The sequence below is a fragment of the Sarcophilus harrisii genome, chromosome 1, assembly GCF_902635505.1.
Source record: "Sarcophilus harrisii chromosome 1, mSarHar1.11, whole genome shotgun sequence".
Taxonomy (NCBI): domain Eukaryota; kingdom Metazoa; phylum Chordata; class Mammalia; order Dasyuromorphia; family Dasyuridae; genus Sarcophilus; species Sarcophilus harrisii.
The window spans coordinates 297,998,886-298,020,724 of record NC_045426.1 but is presented as its reverse complement, the minus strand read 5'-3'; the positions used below and the strand labels follow the sequence as shown (position 1 = coordinate 298,020,724).

Below are 21,839 nucleotides of genomic sequence, written 5' to 3'. Positions count from 1 at the left end.
TTTATAGGATAACAAGAACAATGACATAATGGGGGAGGTACCTGGATGGGGATAACATAATGGGGGGGAGGCACCTAGGATGACACAATGGAGGGAGATACTGGAGAGGTTACTGATATTCTAATGATGTCTAAAATGGATAGATCTTTAAAAATCCTGTCAAACGTTAAGAAAGAATTTAAAGATATAAAACCTTTATCTCATCAAACATTAAGAGGGAAAGGTTGTAACCTGAGGCAGAGTAACTAAATAGGACAATTGAAGAAACTGGGTCAGGACATTAAAAGGGAACTGTGGGCACAACAGGAGGAGCATCTTGTTTTATGGAGTAAAACAACAGGCAGAACAATACATCCAAATTGGAACTTCTAGTTCACTTTGCAAAATGTGTATGTTTGTGTGTATATATGCACATGTGTATATATGTATACATACAGAGCCACAAATATGTATATATATAATTACATATTTGTGTATGTATACACATCACACACATATGTGTGTGGACATGGCATAGATATTTAGCGAAATGATCCTTTAAGAAAAATTGCTATAAAACATCCCACTCTACCAAACCTGAAATGCACTCTCCCATAGATACACATGGCAAATGGAAGAATATGCATACATAGGGAACATAGAGATTCACCTGCAGGGAATATGAGTGGAGAGGCATACCCATAGCAAATATATATGATAAGGATATATAAATGAAGGAGACAAATTTAGGGAATCCATATGGTCAGGGTACATGGGAGGAGAGACAACTCATTCCTTCAGTACTAATATTATGTCCCTAATTTTCAAGATGGTTTTAATTTCTTATGAATTTATAGACTAATTTTATATATTTTTGGTTGGCCAATGAAGGATGCTCCTAAATTGTCTGCAGCTCAGCTAAATAATGTCAGGTGCTGTTATATACTGGATGTGTAATTTCCACACAATACCGCTTGGTATAATTTCTACTTCCTCAGACTTTTGCCGAACCAAAAATTACAACTGTTGGGTGTTGCCATGCTCTTTTAGGAAAGACTTTTCTCTTTTTTCTAAATTCTGCTGTAGTACTAGTAGCAAGGTTCCATTTTCTCCTTCCTTTAGAGCCCTGATATAAAAGTATGAAGTATTTTAGTTCCCTGTAGGACATTGTCAGCCTTAGGTCTGAGGAAGCGCTAAGCCTCTTCAATCATCAATTAATATCTTTAGGTTAGTCTTATCCAACTAATGGACTAGGCATTCTTGTTCTGAAATCTCATTCTAGATTTGATAACTGTCTAGCATAATTTCCAGATTTTCAGTTCCAAAGCAGGGATATAAGACAGATAATAGCTTTTTTCCATATAATTTTCAGCAGCTGGAGTTTTAGAGGTTTTGAGTTCCTCACTTTTTAACCCCAAGTCTCTTGCATTCATTAAAAAGAAAAAAAAAAAAAAGAACTAGAGAAAACATTGAAAAGCAACTCAGCAAGTTCATTGCCTCTGCTACAAGTTTATACTTTGATCTTTTTTTTGCCAATTAGTCTTTCTGGCTCCTTTTCTTTTTTGGTTGTTTCATGCTTTCAGATTTGTTTCTTTGACCTAATTTAGGTCAAGGATTATATCTTATTTTCTTTCTGTATATCCCAGTGCATAATTTCTAGGTATAGAACAGAGGTTAATCAATTTTTTTCTTCCTTGAAACTACTTTTGATTTCTTAAGAAATCTAATGCCTTTGACTGGGGTGGAGGAGGGCTACATTTTTTACATGGAGATCAATGAAAGTTGAAGGTGTGTGTGTGTGTGTGTGTGTGTGTATTACTCTTTTGTTTGCAGATGATCTTACTTTCAATGCAGCCTGTGAAGTAGAGATGCATTGAATATTGTGGATAAGTTCACTCATGCTGGCACATCATCACATTGATGATGACTGAAGACACATGCATTGCTAGAACTATCTCAGTGTTTGTAAGGCTCTAAAAGAAAATGTGGGAGAGGAAAAGTATTAAACAAAATGAAGGTCTACAGAGCCATTGTGCTGACCTTTTCATTGTATGCCTGTGAAACCTGGGCAGAATACCAGCTCTATGCCAGGAAACTAAATCGCTTACATGTGAATTGTTTTAGGAAAATTCTGAAGATCACCTGGCAGGATAAAAAACCAGAAATTGACGTTCTTTCTCAAACTAAACTGCTAAGCATTCCAGCTCTACCACAGAAAGCACAACTCCTTTGAACTGGACACATTGTTCGAATGTCAAATGCATGTTTACAAAAAAATTTTATTTTATGAACTCACATAGGATAAGTGTTTACTAAGTGGTCAGAGAAAGGATACAAGAACACTTTCAAGATCTCTCTGAAGAACTTTAGAACTGACTGTATGACACAGGACTCACAAACCCAGGATTGTCCAACATAGCATGCCCTCATCAGAAAAGGTGCTGTGCTCTAGGAGCAAAAAAGAACTGAATTAGCTCAGAAGAAACACAAGAAGCTCAAAGTTAGAGTCTATACTATTTGTCCTCTTCTACACCCTTAAAGCTGCCATCCTCATTCAGCTCTCTTCTAGTCTATTAATATAACTTTCTTATTAATCTCATTGCCTTGAGACTCTTCCCACCACAATCTACCCTCCATTCAGTTGCCCTAAAGTTATATTCCCAAAGAATTAGTTTTACCATGCCATTTCCCTACTCTATATATTCTTGGGGCTTCCTATACCTCCATGATAAAATTTAAAGTCCTCTATTCCTGGTATTTAGAACTTTTCATAATCTAACCCTATCTTACCTTTCCAGTCTTCTTTCACTTTACCCCTTTCCACAAATTCCTCATCTCACTCCACATTTTTTTCTTTTTAAATCTATGTATAATATATGTGTGCATGTGTATTAATAATATTTTATTTTTCCAGATACATACTAAGATACTTTTCAACATTTACCTGTGCAAAACTTTGTCTTCCAAATTTTTCTCCCTCCTTCCCTCTTCCCAAGACAGCAATGTAACTTAAATGTGCAGTTCTTCTAAATATATTTTCTAATTCATCATGCTGTGAAAGAAAAATCAGATCGAAAGGGGAAAAAATGAGAAAGAAAAAAAATCCCACAAGCAAACAAACAATAATAACAACAAAAGGGTGAAAATACTATGCTTTGATTCACATTTAGTCTACATAGTTCTCTTTGTGGATGCAAATGGCTCCTTCAATAGAAGTCTATCAGAATTGCCTTGAATCAATCTCATTTTGAAAATAGCCAAGTTTATCTCAGTTGATAATCACATAATTTTGTTACTATGTACAATGTTCTCCTGGTTCTCCTCACTTCACTCAGCATCAGTTCATGTCTTTCCAGGCTTTAAAGACCCAGTAGAGATACTGCTGGATCGTAGGGTATGCAGTTTTGTAGCCCTTTGGGCATAGTTCCAAATTGTTCTCAGGAATGTTTGGATCATTTCACAACTTCATCAACAAGGCATTAGTTTCTGTTTTCCTACATCCCCTCCAACATTTAACATTATCTTTTCCTGTAATTTTAGCCAGTCTGAGAGTCAATCTCCACATTTTTAATCCATTTTGAAATGTTTCTACCATCACAAAAACCTCTTCTACACATCCTACACATTTCTTTCTATTCACATAGCTGCCATTCTGATGCAGATCCTTATTTCTGCACTAATTCACTAGCCTTTCAGTTAGTTTCTCTGCCTCATTTTTCACCACTCCTGTCAATATTCTACTTAAGTTTCCAAAGTTATATTCTTAAAGTAAAGGCCTTGATATGTCACTCCTCTACTCAAAAAACTCCAGTGGTCCCCTATTACCTCCAGGACCACATACAACATCTTCATTTGATTTTTTAAATCTCTTTACAACCTGCCCTTTTCCTACCTTTCCAGTCTTCTTACACCTTACTGCTTTTGTCATGTTCAAGTCATACAAGAATTATGAGTGACACTCATTATCTACTGGTTTCTTCATAGCTTTTTCTACAAGTCTGGAATGTTCCCTCTCCTTGTCATTGTTTCCAGGTTTCCTCTCAGTTCAAATTGTACTTTTTGTAAAAACCTTTCATTGTCCTTTTTAATGCTTGTGCTCTCCCTCTGAGTTAGATACCTTGTATATATCTTGTATATACTAAGTTGTTTGTATGTTGTTTTCTCCATCATATTATGAGTTTCTTGAGGGCAGGGACAATTCCCCTCCCCTCCTTTCATTATATCCTTATTGCTCAACACATAACAGGATGCTTAATAAAAACTAGTTGACTGATTTCCTAATTAGCTTCTCCTGCTTCATTGTAAATATTGTCTATTATCTTATTTGGGTACATGAGTGTTCCCCTCTCCTTTTCTATTTATGTCACCATAATAAAATCTATTGCTTCCCACCCCCCCCAGGCAATTGGGGTTAAGAGAGTTGCCCAGGGTCACACAGCTAGAAAGTATTCAGTATCTCCAGTCACATTTGAACTCAGATTCCCCTGACTTCAGAGATGGTGCACCACCTAGCTACCCCCCACAGCCTTCTTTAAAAATGTGTGGCAATCTATTCTCTGATGGCTCCAGTTTCCCCCAGGGAGGATTCTGGTTACTAATTCCTAGCAGGTTTTTTTACCCCTGCCTCTCCCCACTTAAAATGTACATTCTCAAAGAGCAGGGACTCTCTATTTTTATATTTGTATTTCTGGCACTTTGATTAATGAAGAGTGATTTTAATTTATTTGTCAATGATTTTTCTTTTTTGTCTCCACATTACTTAGGCCTAGTCCAGTATCTAATTTAAAAGGTACTTAATACATAACTCTTGACTTAAATTGAATTAGAAATATTCGAGAATCAAGAAGAAACAAGGTGTGGTAACAGTTTGGAGAGTTGCTAAGTAAGGATTCAAGATTGATGATAAATTGGGATGAAACTTCAGCAACTCAGTAATAGATGCTGAATTAAGGCTTGCTTATCACGGAGTAGCTAGAAGAAATCAGCCAATACATGGGGTTAGTCGCATTTTTTTTTGTGCTTTTCCAGTGGGTGAAATGGAGCAGCTCTTTGGGAGATTGTCCCGGTTTACTTTGTAGAGATAGTACAATTTTTTAGACAATGGTTTGATAGGGGCCACTTGACCTGAGAGTCCAGATTAACTGTGTGATTAACTATCTCTGCGACCTTGAGCAAATCCTTTCACTGATTTTGCTTTCAGTTTTCTTGTTAGTCATTTTGTTTTTCTTTTAGTCAATTTAGTATTGTAATACTTAAACTAGAAAGCACCTTATGAATCACATTTTCCTCACTTCATGGGAGAACTTTTAAAATTACCCAATTCGGTTGTTTTATTTATGAATATAGAAGATAGAAACTCAAAATAGTTAAGCAATTTGTCAAATGTCACATCTAGTCAGTGATTGAGTTGGAATTCAAGCATCTTGACTTGGATTATCTCCTTTTCTCTACAACGTGGTTGTATAACACTTGAGATTTCATTGATCAATATATGTATATTGCATAGTACCATAGTTGGTGCTAGATACACAAAGCAAAAAATGTGGTGTCTGTACCTCAAAAGAGTTTATATAACAGGTAACACATCTAGCACCAAGAGTTTACTGAATATCATCTCACTTGATCTTCTAAGTTCCATTTATTAGCCTTAATTTTCAGATGAAGAAACTGAAACAAACTTTGATCACGTGACTTGCCCAGCGTCATCTAAAATCAAATTAGCTCTCAAGATCAAATAGTTAAATTTGAACTCAGGTCTTCTTTAATTAGGTTTGGCACTATCGACTGCGCCACCTAGCTACCTCTTCTCAAACCTCTCTAAGCCTAACATTAGAGATTTAGACCTGGAACAGAGACCATGTAATACAAATCCTTCTCAAGTTACACATGAGGAAAAGGAGGATCCAGGAAACTTAAATTAATTGCTCAAAGACAAAGGCAACACTTGAACCTAAATCCTTCTACTCCACCAGTGCTGTATTCAAAGTTATTTCCTAAGTGATATTTTTCCTATAAAAAGGATAGCACTATATTTTTTCCACCTTAATTTGTATTGCTAAAATGGTTGAGGACTGTTAGTTTAGGAAACAGGACTTTTATTTATAATTATTAATTTGGGGAAAGGGCGGGGAGTGGGGGAAGGAAGAAGGAGTCTCTCCACACAGTCTCTGACTGTGGACCCGATTCAGTTTCTAAAAGCAAAATAGCCACAGACAGTCTTAGGGGAAAAAAGGGACTCTCTTTTTCTCTTTGTTGTTTAATCGTTACCTTCAGATAAATATGTAAATATTATATTAGGAGAGCTTCCCTCTTCGGTTTTTTGACCTGTCTCGTTTATTCCCTGACTCTAATTCTATCTCCTGGAAACTTACAGCAAGAGGTAAAATTAGAAGACTTGGAGTGGGAAGTGGCAAGACGGCTATAGCTAGGCTTTCTGGAGCTCTCCAGTTTGGAAAAGGAGACGGTCCATTTCTAACGTCGCAGGCTTTCAAGGCGGAGGACTTAGAAACTGCTGTGAAGAGAAGAAGAAAAGCGGAGGTGAAGAGTATTTGCTGAATCTCCCGAGTTTATCTAAGTTATAGGGGCCGGCAGTCTAAGAAGTTGTATTCAAATGAATGTGCAAAGAAAAGAAAAGGAAAATAGAAAGCACGGATAATTTAAATACTCAGAAAGTTAACCCCCTTTTACAGTGAAATGGTGGGAGCCCCAGCGAATGAATGAAAAGCTGGGGGAGGGAGAGAAGGAGAAATTAGAGGAAGCTAGGAAAGAGGTGGAAGGGGAAGTGGGGTGTGGTGCGTATAGCGGGGTGGCTGGAGATGCGGGAGGGATAAACAGCAGCTCAGAGCCAAGAGGAAAAAAAAGGAGGAGGAAAAAAAAAAAAGAGTCCTAACTTTGCACGCCTCCTACTTGTCTCCTCCCATCTTCTCTTCCACTCCACCCCAGTGGAGCTGCGGCGGCGGCGGCTGCAGAAGCTTCCCCCCGCAAATCTACTTCACTACCCTTAGCCCGCCGAAAAGTGGGAGTCAAAGAGAACGGTCTCGCTCTTCATCCTCCTCTTGCTTCTCGTCCTCCCCGCCCCTCAAGCATCAACTCTGCCCCTCCGACCTGCACTCCAAGAGCCCGCACCCTTCCTAGGTGTGCTAGTTTGGCTCCCATTCCTTTCTTCCCCGCCTCCTTCTCCTGTCCCGACCAGTCTAGTCTTTCGAGTCCACAGTGGGTTGGCCCAGGCTAGTGAAGGAGCTGGAGGGGTGGGGGGAGGGAGGGGGTCGCCAAGCTATGGTGTTCTCTTGGGCGCCCGGAGCTTCTGGCAGCCTCCCGGACCAGTGACTGGGGCTGGAGGAGTCCAGTGGAGGCGGGGAGGCTGAAGGGGGAGTGGTGCTGGAGATCAAGGGAGAGATCCTAGGCGGCCGGCCGGAGGACAGGGAAAGCTAGAGGAAAGGCTAGAAGAGGGCACGGGACTGCGGGAATACGAGAGCAGCTGGACTGGCTCTAAGAGAGAGGACGAAGGACGTCTCTAAAGAGCACAGGTAAGGGGTCGGAGTTGCTGGATCTGGGGGAAATGGGGGAGGAGACTGGCGTTCTAGTAGGGATTCTTCTACGGGCTAGTTAGTGAGAGGTTTAGCGTTTTCTCGGTTTGAAAGTCGGAGCCCAAAGCATCTTTCCGAACGCCGAAAACTTTTTTGGTTGTCACTTTCTTGCAGCCACTTTACGAGATCTCATCAACCCCAGCTCTGGGTTGGGGTGTTCCGACTGAGGCTGTGGTACTTTGCCTCGGGCACAACCGAATTCCAAACTTTGCTCTTCTTGCCTAGGGATAGTTTTTCTGAGCCTTGGGAAGAAAGTTTCTTCGGTGTCTGGGGGCGCTAGCTCCCGCGCTGTGTACACCCGGAGGGTACTGTTTATTGTGTAGATTTATAGGTTGGGGGAACGTGGAGGGGGCGGGAGCCGCAGTTTATCCCTGGGGGTATTTTCCTTTCCTCCTGAGTTGGGGGAATCTATAGACAAACACCTGGGAACCGGTGCTTCTGGGGGCGGAATGGGGGAAGGGAGACAGTTTCTCTTGCTGCTTTTACTGTTGTGGACTAGTCGGTAGCCTCCCTGATTACATAGACGCTTGGGGGAGGGGGTCTGGGGTGGGAATAGGGTGGTGGTGGGGGAAATATGCGGCAAGAGGGAGGGGCAGAGAGGGGTGGTTGGTTTTACCCTTCTAATGCCTATCTTTAGCTGATTGGGATCTTGAGGGGTTGGATGCTTTACTAGGCGATAATGCAGCGTTTTAAAATGAGTAATCCTGACCCGTGCGTGTCCGCCAAATGGAGAAAATATATCTTTGACGTAGTAGTTGTCCTAGTGTCTCCCTCTGTCTCTTTCTCTCTGTGTGTCTCTGTCTCTGTCTCTCACTGGAAACTTTTGCTTTGGGTCATTAGTTTTGAAATGTGGCTTCTTGTTGCTTGATGTTGCCAATAATGGTTTGAAATTTATTCTTTGTTTTTTACTGGACGATATATACAGTAGTGAAGGCATCATCCTGGACTTAACTACTTCCATCCTAAATTAGATGGTTATGTAGCTAACTTAGGCCTTTAGAGTTGACTCTTACAGGGCCTAAAATCTACTTTATCTCTTGCTACCTTTTCCTCATCATTTCAGGTTTAAAAAGTTGTCGGAAGTTTCTTTTCTCTTGGATTAGAGTGCCTCTTTTTCCAATTTTTTCTTCGCCCTCACCCTACTTTTTCCGTCCATCCCTCTCCAGATGGGCACTTAAAATAACCTAACTGCACTATTCTACCTAGTTTGTCTAGTCATCTTTGAAGTTGAGACATGTAATTTAGACCCCAAGCTTCTGGCTGGCAGCAGTCTTTGTCTCCTGGGGGAATGATATATACGTGTGTATAAATAAAATATATAATATAAATAAAAGTAATATAAAAATTATAATAACAATTATATATATTAAGAAGGTGTGATCTTGTCTGGCAAGAATAATACAGTAAAGAGGATGTCTTGTTAAAGTTGTCATTGTTGTCTGGGCCATCACATAAATTTGCTTAGGGATCTTGGTTTTTATTATTTAAACTGCAGTGGGAATGCTAATTATTTTGTCTAAAATTTTCTTTTCAACCATGATAAAAAAGGAGAAAATCTGAATATATATACTAGTTGTGTTGAGTAAATATATAATCCATTAATTTCTTGCAACTTTTAGTTTTAAAACATGAATAAAAATGAATTTAGGAAGAGATACAGCTTGGTGTAGTAGAAAAATTACTGGACTGAAAGACAGGAGATTTGGGTTCTAGGTCTATTTCACTAACTTGTTGGGATCTTGGCCTAGTCACTTAATTTACTAGGGCCTCAGTTTCTTAATTTGTGAAAGGAGACAGTTGGACTAAATTTTAAAAAGTAAACACTATTATTATTCCCATTTTACAGTTGAGGAAACTTAGACAGATGGAGTAATTTGCCCAGATGATCTCTGAAGTTCCCCTTCAGGCTCTAAAAAAATTAAATAGATAATACAATGTTAAATAGACAAGAAGTAGGAAATAGTTTTTAAAAAAAAGAAAGGAAAAAAAAAACAGTTAACAAGGAGGAAAGTTAGGGGATCAGAGGATACATGAATAGGAAGGTCAACTCACAGAAGGAAACAATTGGGTGGAAGACAGGGAACTTAAACTTTCTATATCTTCTTTTCTCTCATGAGAACATCTGTAATACTGTTTTTAGTATTCTTGGAATACTTTTTTTTTTTTTAAATATCTGACCATTACTATTCTTAAAACTGATATGCTGTTCCTTGGGTCTACCTTATTATTAATATGATTTACTCAACTCAAATTTACATAGTGGCATTGCTAATGCCATCAGAGGCTGCCAAGATTCTATTTCATTATGTAGTGAAATGTGCATTATTGCTATTAATATATATTAATGATATGTCAGTAATAATAATGCATATTTGTATAGTGCTTCACAGCTTACAAAGCTTCCCCAGCTCTATGTGATAGACAATCCAAAATCCATCTAGTTTTATAGATGAGGAAATTGACTCTCAAAATGAATTAATTGGTTTATAATATGACAGAAGAGAGGAGGGGAAGGTCTAGAATTTCAATCCACCTCTTTTAATTCCAAATTTAATTCTTCACAATACCCTAACTGTTATTAAGAAATAATATCAGGAGCAGTTCAGTGGGTAGAGAGCACTGGCCCTAAAGTCAGGAAGATCTGACTTCAAATCCATCTGTCTTTTTTTTTTTTGCTTTTTTTTTTTTTTCTTTATATTCCTCAGTTGTAATATGAAGATAACAAAGTGCTGGATCTTGAGTCTGGAAGATTCATCTTTCTGAATTCTAATCTGGTCTTGCTTGCTAGTTGTGTGATCCTGGGCAAGTCACTTAACTCTGCCTGCCAAAAGAAAGACAGAAAGTGACTTTGGAGATTCTGAATGGCAACCCTTCCAGGAAGGTTCATTTTGAAAACCTCTTTAAATGTAATATCATATTTGTGGACTTTGATTTTTTTCTAGTTATGCCATAAACTTCACAGTTTAAATAAAGAAAGACTCAAGGGAACCTGTTGTTAGAGCTACTAGAAAAATTTTGAAGGAAAAAAATAACACTTGCTAAGTTGGTTTGCTACACTGTGATATTCATTCTGAAATCAACCATTTCGGGGATAAGAATCATATTTCAGCTTGGCAGGGGAAGCTGCAGGCCAGGCTGAATAATGATACAGCATTATCATAGCATAGAACTATGCTTTTGAGCTTCAGTAAGACAAGGTTGTTGAACTTTAGTTATGAGTACAAAATTTTAATGTCACTAATATTATACAACATATTTTTTCTTTGTTTTTTGATTTAAAAAATTAATTTCCACATTTATATCAGGAACAGTGGTATGTGGACTGCTTCATGTAGCCTAAATTGACCACAAATATTAACTCTTATGTTGTTGAACCCCCAAATGGGAAATTTGTGGTTAGTGCTCTCCTATCGTTTAGGTCCTTATCTACAAATATAATTTAATCAAAAGAAACAAAGTAATTATTTAAATAACTTGAGAGCTGTTATAGATGATTCAACTGTAGTTGTGATGGGGAACAATATGCTTCAATTAGCTATTTGGGGAAAATAATTAAATATTTAAATTTAAATCAAAAGATCTTTAAACACATTGGGGAAAAGTCTCTCCTTTGGAAGAAGCAATATGGAAATGTGTAAGAATTAAAGCCTATAAATGATGTCTTACTTGGTAGATGTATTTAGCCCATGCGTGAGTGTGGTTAAAATGTAGTAGCACTTTGTTCCTTTCCTTTAAATTGTGGTGTTTTTTGCACTTTTGAGGTATTTAGAGGGCTTACTTAGTGGAAAAAAAGTTTTTTTTTGTTGTTTTTTGTTTTTGTAATGATTCAGACTTGGCAAGACAGTGTGATGAAGTACTTTAAAAGTTACTCTATGAAAAAATAGTACTAGTAAAGAAAAATGCTTAATTACTTGGAGGGCATCTCCTGTAACTTTAATTTAATGTGATCATTTGGTATTTGGGAGTTTTGGAAATGAAATTTTTTATTGATTTTTGTCTTTGGGGGCAAATGAAGAAGTTAGAGCCTATGGGAAGACCATTTTAAAATGTTTAGAACTCAAGAAAAACTTAGAAAACACTGGTACCTCAGAGAAGTAGAAGATAATTTGCAAATTCTGCAAAATCCTCTTTTCAGCTCAATGACTATGAGCCTCTTGCTGAAACCAATAAAATAATTCTTTAAGCTAATTTATTGTTGTTTTTTCTGGGGGTGGGATGGGATAGAGTGGGGAGAAGGGAGGAGTTGGGCTACAGGGCTGTACTGGTTTGCTTTCTTAGATGGTTATCTCATTACCTCTCATATACAGAGAATTTCTAACAGTGGAGGACCATATTCTAGGAGTTCATGTTATTTCACATAATGCTTCATTTACAAGGATGGGACAAGTATCCCTACCTTTTGTATATAACAGCTCCTAAACTGATTGGATCATATTTTAAAATTATTGTGTCTATTGAAACCAATTTTTAAAAATCTTTTAACAGTAAAATAACTAATTCCACTATATGAAATTGTCTTCTGATTACAATTGGATTGCCTTTTTATGTTTTGTTCTGGGGAAAGAACATCAAGATACTTTTTTTTAAAAACATTTTTTGAATGGAAGAATTCTGAGTTTATTTTTTCTTCCTCCCTCCCTTCCCTCTTTCCTTCCTTCCTTCCTTCCTTCCTTCCTTCCTTCTTTCCTTCCTTCCATAGGACATATTCTTTTCAGAGAAAAATTTCGAAGTAGTGGTTATTATTAATCCATAACGTTTCAGTGGATCTTGTATGTGTCATACATGTTTATTTCAAACATAATTATTTGATCAAAAATATAGGAAAGTGATGAAAATAATGAGAGGGTTATATTTCATGAAATGGAAACAGTAAGATCTAATCTCACAAGGTTATTATGAGGCTCAAATTGATGTCAGTTATACATAAAAGGTACTTGTGAAATTTTAATCCCTCCAAATATATGTAAAAAAAACATTATTTCAGATATATATGGTTTTTAAAAATTGAATATAATCTTGTGGGGCAGGAACTATTTTATTTTCATCTTTGTAGCTCAGTAGATAGCAGAGCACCTGGTACATACTAGGTCTTGAATAAAGTTCATTGACTGTTTGGAATTCATCACAGCATCAGAGGTCTAAAATTTAGCAGTATTCCAGAAAGGAAAAAGAATAATGGTTTCCATTTTAAGGGATTTAGCTTTTATTTTTCTTGGTTTATCTTTATACTGCTGGAGGAAAAAAAAGCAGTGGGATATCAGAAGAGTGTAGTCTTGTGTTTTAACATTGTGTTTTAACACATTTAACAATGTGCTACTTTGTATAGATCCATATGCATAAGGCTGAAAGAGAAAAGCAGAATTGTTAGGTTTAAAAGAGTGATTAGGAAGTATGATTAAAAGTAGCCTCTTCTTTAAAAGTGAATAAAAAAGTAATGAATTAATTGGCAAAAGTTATTCCAAGTCCAGACAGTGAGATTTCTAGTATTGTAAGTCACTGGATCCAGAAGAGAAGAGGTTAACACATACTGTAGTGTAATAGGATAATAGTCATCTTACATCTTGCTAATAGTAATTTTAAAACTATTGGTGCATGTGAAAGACATATGGTTGATATAAGTATATTACAGATAGGGGAAAGGAAAAAGCATTTGCTGAGTGTCTACTGATCTGAGACATGTCAATAGATATAAGTTCTGAATCTTAAACCACAAATGTGAATATTCTGTTTTTAGCACATTGATTGATTTTCCCATTTTTCTTTTCTTCTTTATTTTTTTGAGCTAAGTCTACTTTGCTGCATCTAGTTTCTCATCTTCCTGTACCCCCTGGCACATAGTAAGTGCTTAATAAATGTTTGTTGACTCACTTTAGATTGTGAACTTCTTGGCAGTGATTGTCTTTTACTTTTTTTTTTTGGTAATCCCAGCCCTTAGCACAGTGTCTGGCACATAGTAGGTGCTTAATGAGTGTTTATTGGTTGACCTACTGCCAATACAAAAAAATCTATTTAGAATTTATATGTAGCTTAAATCAAATACTTTTGAATTGACTTGAGAATGAAAATTAGAGACAGGGACACAGTTTTCAGAGGCTAGATAATGTGATGTGCGTCTCTTTCTAGTTTTGAAGCTATACCTTGGGCCACTGAAGAAACTTCACCGTATCTCATATTTTACATTTGGAAAAATCCAAGTAATGAAAACTGCCTGCAAGGTTTTTGTTTTGAATGACAGGTTTATGTTTCTTGAGATACCTTCAAGATATCCATTGTATTCCTGGACTCATGGTAGTATTTTTCTTCTTCTAAATATTAAAATCATATTAAATATTAAGTATTACATTTTAAATGTTTGTCTTTTTTTTCTCCCTCATAGCATCTTTTATTAGGTAGATAGAAGCAGGTACTCTATTAACTTCCTTTTAGAAAAATTAATGTTTCTATAAAATTCAATTAGTGGATGAGGTGGGAGAATATTTCTAGTCTACCTTATTTTCATTTAGCATATATACACAGATAGGTATATATATACATATATATGTACATACATACATACGTGACATATATTTGGCAAGGCAATGGAGGTTAAATGACATGCCCAGGGTCACACAACTAATAAGTAGCAAGTATCTGAGGTTGGATTTGAACTTAGCAGGGCCAGTGCTCTCTCCATTGTGCCTACATATATTGTTAATTTAGACTTTCTCAATTAGACTCCTTTAACTTTTGATATTCCCCTGTGTCAAAAATATGACTTGCCATTAGGTTATTATTTGCATTGGCATTTTTTTTTTTGGTATTCTGCTTATGGCAAATTTTCTAGGTTATCCTTGTCTGTTAGGTACAGGAGTCAGAATTGTTGAGAGTTAGCATTGCAGAGCATAACAACAAAATCTCTTTTGCTATTTTTGATGCTATCTTTGAATAGAGTCGTGGAGAGGCATATTTGATTCTGGTATGGATCCTCAAAAACAATCCAATCTGCTTGTGCTCCTGTTTCAGTTACTGCAGGGATATGAATGAAGTAGAAAAGTCCTCAACCAGAAAAAAAAATTCCCTTATTTATTTGTTTTTTCTTTTCAGAGGGGGTTAGTGGGCTATCTCCAGTGGAACCAAATTTTGAAGAGCACCTGAGCTGGTGTGTACCATTCATCTTGAACCGCCTATTATTGCTTTCTTGTATGACCTTTCTCAAAAAAGAGCTTTTGTTGGGATGATGTGAATGTCTGGTTGTTCTGATCAGGGAACAAGAAAATAATTTCCAGCTGTGTTGAAAAATGATAAATATCATCGTAGAAAGTGTTATTTATTTAAGTATCCTATATCATTTGGGGATAAGTGAAGGAGAGGGATGAAATCCATGTTGTTCCAAATCACATGTTGTACATATGTATTCTTTTTGTTAAGGTGAAAAAAAGGTGTATCTGGAGCATCTGGAAAAGCTAGAAAGTAAGATTGGTAAAGTTACTCATTATAGTTAGTATTTTTTTCTTTTTCTTCCCATAGTAATAAAGGAAAATTCTTCCTGAAAGCTCATTCCTCATTTGATAATGTTACTTTTTATTAGTGAACCTATTGAACATCGAAATGACAGCTCTAATTCCTTATACTAAGAATTTTCAAAAAGAGGGATATACATATTCATGATAGAAAATTATCCTTTTAATTAGTGGGTACTTAATGTAGCTTGCAAATGAGAGGTCTATTTAATTTTATATATGAAGAAAGTGAGAAAGATTTAAAAAATTTTTTTCTTCCAAGGTCCCTAAATATTCAGAAATAAGCTTTCTAGATTCCAATTCACAGATATGTTTTTTCAATGAGGCTTTAACCCAGTGATATAAATATCTTTTCAACTATTTAAAAAATCTTTTTGCAGATTATTAAACTTAAATTTTATTCATCTAGTCAACCAGATCCCTTATTACATACTCAATCTTGCTTCAATAATGAGGTGATATTGAGAGAGGAGGACCATTAAAAGGACCTTCTGTCATGTGATCAATCTGCAGGAATTTAAGTAGTTCCTATTATGTTCCAAGCAGCATGCTTGAAAGTGTAGCTACAAAAAAAAAAAAATGAAATGGTCCCTGACATTCTATAGGAGTTCATATAATGTACACATATATACCACGAATGAGGAAGCATTGGCATTTTAGGAGATTAAGAAAGGCCCTAGTAGGATATGAAAGTTGAGCATTATAAGAGGTACATGTGATAAGAGAACACATTCCAGACACAGAACAGAATACAAAGCCATGGAGGAGACAGGAAATGGAATGTTTAGTATGGGGAACGAGAATGTCAGTTTTGCTGGAAAATTAGGGTATATTTTTAAAAAAAAGATATTACAACATAGAAAAGGATAAAAGCAATTCTAGAAAGGTATAGTGTAGCTAGACAGTTAAGTGGCATAGTGGATAGTGCACTGGGCTTGGAAACAGGAAGACTCATCTTCCTGAGTTCAAATCTGGCCTCAGATACTTACTGGCTATGTGATCCTGGGCAAGTCACTTAACCCTTTCGCCTCAGTTCCTCATTTGTAAGATGAGAAGAGGGAAATGGCAAACCACTTTGCCAAGAAAACTCCAAAAGGGATCATGGAGAGTTGGATAAGTCTGAATGACAACAGATTATAGCCAGGTTATAAAGAATTTTTATTATTCATTAAAAGAGGTACCATACTTCTGGTCACCCTAGGCTTAAAACCTAGACAACTTTCTCACATAGCCAGTCTTTGCCAAGTCTTATTTTTTTCTATTTTCACATAATCTCCATATATATGCACATACAGATAGCCATCTCCATATACTCACATGCATACACACATGTTTGTATGTACAGACATGTACAATCATCCAGGAATGTTTACATCCATCCATGTGTGTGTATATACACACGTACACACACACACACACACACACACACATATATATATATATATATATATATATATATATATATATATATATATATATATATATAAAACCATGTCTCATCTGACATAGCTGATTTGCTTATGTGGGCCCTTGTCACTTGCCTGAATTGTAGCAATAGTTTAGTTTTTTGATTTGTCTCCCAGCTGCATCTTTCCCCACTTCAATTCATTTCCCACTCAACTACAAAAGTGATCTTCATAAAGTATAGATCTTACAACATCACTCCTGCTCAATAAACTCTAGTGGCTCCCTATTACCTTATCAAATGTAAAAATCTTATGTTTTTTAAAGCCCTTCACAATCCAATCCTTTCCAACCTTTCTAGTCTTGTTACACTTTATTCCAAATACCTCTACCATTTCTACCCTTATTTTCCCTCCACATTTTCTACAGTCCCCTGTCATGGAATGTATAATCTTTGCTGTTCCTTGCACAGGACCCTCCTTCTCCCTGTCTATTCCCCATTCCTAGAATTCTCTCTTTCCTCTTATCTGTCTCTTGGCTTTCCTGAACTTTCAGTTTAAAACCTATCTTCTTCCAGAAGCTTCTCCTGATCCCCCACAATGCTAATGCCTTGTTTCTGTTGATTTTCTCTCATTTCTCATGTATGTGTGTGTGTATAAAATCTTGTATGTACATAGTTTTTCTGTTGTCTACCCCATTAGGTGGTAAACCTCTTGAGGACACAGAGGGATTTTTGTTACATTTCTTTGAATCTCTAGCTCTTAGCATTATGTTTGGCACATAATAGGTGCTTGATAAATGCTTGTTGACTTGACTTTTTAAACAATTTCCCAAAATTAAAAAAAAAATGTTGGTTCCTATGAAACCAAAGCTTTAGGTATTGTGTCTGTACTAAGTATATACTTCATATGGACTTGATTTTACTTGTCTCTGTACATATTGTATCTTTTCAATAGACTAAGTCCAATGAAGTCAAGGAATTTTTCATTTTTGCCAGCATCCTCAGCATCTTGGACATAGTAGATGTATAACAAATAGTTTAATTAAGTTCATTTGTTGAATACATCTATCAAATATTTCAATTGTGTGCCATAGGACTCGATACAATCAATATTCTTTTATTTTTCTTTAGGAGTCATTGGCCAAACTAGAGAGATAAGACATTTGAACCTAAAATTGATAACTAGTGCAAATTATTATTTAGTCACATTGAGGTCTCAAAGTTGACAGATATTTCAATATGTAAATATTTGATTATCTAGGAAAATAAAAAAAATTAATTTGGAAAATTATGAGCGATTCAGGGCAGCTAGGTGGCTGAGATAGAGCACTGGTCTTAGAGTTAGGAACATCTGAATTCAAATCTGACCTCAGACTCTTAGTAACTATATGATCCTGGGCAGGTTACTTAACCCTGTTTGCCTCAGTTTCCTCAGAGTTAAAATGAGCTGGAGAAGGAAATGGGAAACCACTCTGTGTCCTTGCCAAAAGAAACAACCATAAAACAAATAACAAAACCAAACCCCAAATGGGGTCACAAAGAGTTGACAGGATTGAAAGATTGGAAAAAAACTTGAGGGGAAGCCACAGTGCAATATAGAGTATGGGACTCACTATCAAGAAGTCCTACTAGATTCAATCTGTTTCAGGCAAGCTGGGGTAAATTTTGGCAAGTCATTTAATCTGTTTTAGCTTCATTTCCTCCACTCTAAAATAAGGAGGCTTAATTCAGCAGCCTGTATGAGATCCTTTCTTACTCTAATTCTCAAATGTTTTCTTGAGCTTCATGTAGTCTTTATCTGATATTTCATTAAAACTGCCAGAATTAAGAAAATTGTTTAAATTTCAAATTTGCAATTGCTTGTTATTCTTCTTCCTTCTGTCCTCTCTTTTTATATGGAGCTGATTATTTTTCTTTCGGGTGATTGAGGTGTAGCTTTGTATGGGAACAAAAAACAGAAAACACTAATGAATTCTTGTTTGTCATATACATGCTACTGACCTTATGCACTTTTCAAAATAAGGAAGTTGCTGACTCAGAGTTAAATGCTGCAATTCATAGCTGTCATTAAAAAAAAAAAACAAATTTGTTAAGTGTTTAATTGGGCATAATGTATGTGATTTTTTAAGAAAACTATATAGACTTGGTTATGGATATTTTTATGGGCATATAGTGCAAAAGCCTGACAAACTAAAATATTAAACTGACATGTATAGGCAGACAAGTACTTACATCATATACACTAGAATTAGGTGTGAAAGGGAAGAAACAAATGTGAGAACTTCAGAATGGGGCTGAGATTCGGGAACTTCTAGGTCTAGACTAGATAGAGAGGGTCAGGTCATTTTCCTATTGCACTTCAAACTCTTGAGTTTAAAGAGAATAGCAAAATTGAAAGACTATGGGCTTTGGAGTCAAAGGACTTGGGTTCATATCTCACCTCTGTGTGACACTAGGTACATGCACACTTAATTTCTCTTTAGCCGGAACATAAGGAGGTTGCCCAAGATAATCCTCAAGGTCTCTTGCAGCACTATATATGTGTGCTCTTATTTAAATACAAGAAACTAATGGGGAAGAAGAATGGAATAAGAGGAGATTTTTCATGGGAGGGTTGTTTTGAATTTTTATATTTTGACTAATTTTGGACAAAAATTTGAAATCTTTCTAAAACTGTCAGTCCACATTTATGCCATTCAGGGAGGGTTTCACAGACATGTGGTTCTTTGAGTTGGCATTTTTTCCTGTGTGTAGTTAATAGGCTTTTTGGGTGTGCCTTAAGAGATAGTTGGGTGGATTTCTGAATGCAGCATTCTTTTCTCTTTAAATTTTTCCTTTTTGGCTCCTGTTGATTCAGGATAAACCACATTGAATGGAAAGGATGTTTTTTGATGTGGTCATGAAGCAGTGATAGAATAGTATATAAGACAATACATGTTACTAAATATCTAGGAGAATGTTGTTTTGCCTGAAATGCTGTATAACATGGTTAGCTTAGCTGCATATGGGAGAACTGGCTGCTGGGTGTGAGCTCTCAGATAAGTGAGAATAGATTGGAGATCACCCTGGATAAGTCTTCATTTGAAGTATTTGGAAAAAGTCCACTAGTTTTTCTTATGATCACTAACAACATGCTGTGTGTGTTATTGTGAAATCATTACTGTGCCACATAGACGCTTCACTTTTTCTCAGGCCACGTGCAAAGAAGCTGACACTGCTTTTTTTTGTCAAGTTATTGTTATCTTTTATTTCCAACTTTGCTTCTAAAATGAATCTTAAAATAGTGATTCACATTTAACGTAAAGCAGAATTTTTTAAAAAAGCATTTGTATTTTTTTGTGGAATTAGTGCCATTTTTTTCTTTGGTTTTGACCTCCGACTGTGGGGAATGCCCTATTGTGGAAGAGTCTGTTTCCAATGTAGATCAGTAAAGATTTATAGTTTATGGTTTTAGAGAGCTTAATACTTGGGGCACTGAGTAGTTATGTGCCCATGGTCATCCAGTTAGCGTAAATCAGAAGCAGGGTTGAAATCCAATTTTTTTTGTGATTTCAAGGCCAATCTGTTGACTATACTGTGCTGTTTTTTCATAGATTTACATATGAGGTTTTTTTCTTCATTTTTTTTTTTTTAATAAAAAGAACAATTTTGGTTTGAGAGCTTATACTCTGTTAATGAGAAATTACCAGTTGAAATTATTTGCTCCTTTAGATTCAGTGGAGAGGGGAAAAAAATAGCCCAGAATACTGATGGTTTGGGTGAAATCTTTAACATCTAAAACAGAACTATAGAAGACATAGTTTTTGCTGGAGCCCACTGGACAGTGGGTACATTCACTGTTATAGTAGAAAGGCAGGTCAGAAAGGATGGCTCCTCATTTTAGCTGAATGAACTTGAGGATGATTTCATGTGAGATGACATTAGAGACACATGATATTGGCAGCTTTTGTTTCTTTCCAATAGTTAAAAATGATTGAAAATATATTTTTCTTGAATTTTGTCATTTTTCAGAGTACTTCAGTTTCTTTTATGTTTAGAAAATGAAAATATTTGGATCAAATATGAATTATTTTAATATTTATAAAATTTCCCTTTGATTTTTGGGAATTTTTGTTATTATTGAGCCAAAAAAAAGTTTCTTTGCAAAATTCAGGTATGTTCCTTTCGGTGTGTATTTTGTTCCTGCTTCATCAGCCCTGTCCCCTCCCTCATTTTTCCATTGAATATCTTGCCCTATGGTTGACTGGAGATCAAACGTGAAATGTTTCTGGGTCACTGCTTTCCATCTGATAATTTTGTCTTTTTGTTTGTTGTATTGAGGGGTTGGAGCTAGTAGAGAAGAGAAGAAACCAGTTAAAATCTGGCCAAATAGCTGTTCTCTAAAGGTAAATGCTTTGCAGGCTGTAGTACCTGTGGAATTCCTCAAATGCACAGTTCATTACTCCCACACCAAGCAAAAGGCAATTAAATTCTATGTGGAAGTTAATGATCATCCGTTTGAGACTCCTATAAGGGATACTTCTGAAACTACAAAGGCCAGTTGTGGTAGGGAGAGGAGGAGTTGGTATTCTATTTAAGATAAGGGTAATTGAATTCATATTTCTACCACATGGCTCAGGTCAGTAGAAAGTTATATTAGGATTTAACATTTATAATTTAGGATTTGGTCTCTTTAGTTGTGGATTTTTTTTATTTTTGGTCTGGCATTTTGAGAACTTAGTTTTGTGGTGGAATTCTTTCTACATACTGAACTACTGCTTGGTATAAATGGAAAAGGCAACCCAATCTTCTTTAATATGCTCCTCCACCTCCAACCACCAAAAAATAAAAATAAAAACTCACTTGAAAGAATTATATCAAACTCTTTGTGCTGAATTAAGATTTGTTTGTCCTGGTTAATATATGCCGTCAGTGGATACATGAAAGGAAGATGTGTAATTGTGGTTCTTTTTATGGAGTATTTTATTTTTAATCTAAGCAGATATGGAAATTAAGATCTCTTTGTTGGGGCACACAGTGGCGGATAACATTTTAAACCCTGACATGGTTTTCTGCTCATAATAAAAGTCTTCAAAGTTCAGATGAAGAAAATGGGGTTTTAAAATATTATAAGGAAATCACAAGTTAATTCTTAAGCTATGGTGGTTTATTTCCCTAATGTTAATTTTTCACAAGAAGAGATAGTTATAAAATTCTCTAGCTCCTATCCCATTTTCTCCTTAGTCCCCAAATCTGTATGCAATTGTTAAGTTTTTGTTTCTGTTATATGTCTGCTATTTGATTTTTAAAATAGATATTTTTATGTCAATACAGATATATCTACCTCTCCTCTTCTACCTCCTGAACCACTGCTTTTGACAAAGATTTAAG

General features: G+C 36.1%; 1 protein-coding gene and 1 long non-coding RNA gene across 3 annotated transcripts in view; one reads left to right on the top strand and one right to left on the bottom strand.

The window, feature by feature from the left end:
• Window positions 1-2,240: 2,240 nt before the first annotated feature.
• Window positions 2,241-6,722, bottom strand: LOC105749510. The gene is made up of 3 exons (XR_001120582.2): window positions 6,351-6,722; window positions 2,924-3,031; window positions 2,241-2,427 (listed from the first exon to the last, which is right to left on the bottom strand). It is a non-coding gene; the product is annotated as an uncharacterized LOC105749510 (long non-coding RNA).
• Window positions 6,723-6,897: 175 nt separating this feature from the next.
• LPAR1 (lysophosphatidic acid receptor 1) overlaps window positions 6,898-21,839 on the top strand; it is a 133,797-nt gene continuing 118,855 nt past the window's right edge. For both annotated transcript variants that reach the window (XM_031944119.1, XM_003761669.4), the window contains exon 1: window positions 6,898-7,505. The gene's annotated coding sequence lies outside the window, so the exon portion shown is untranslated. The remainder of the gene's footprint in view (window positions 7,506-21,839) is intronic.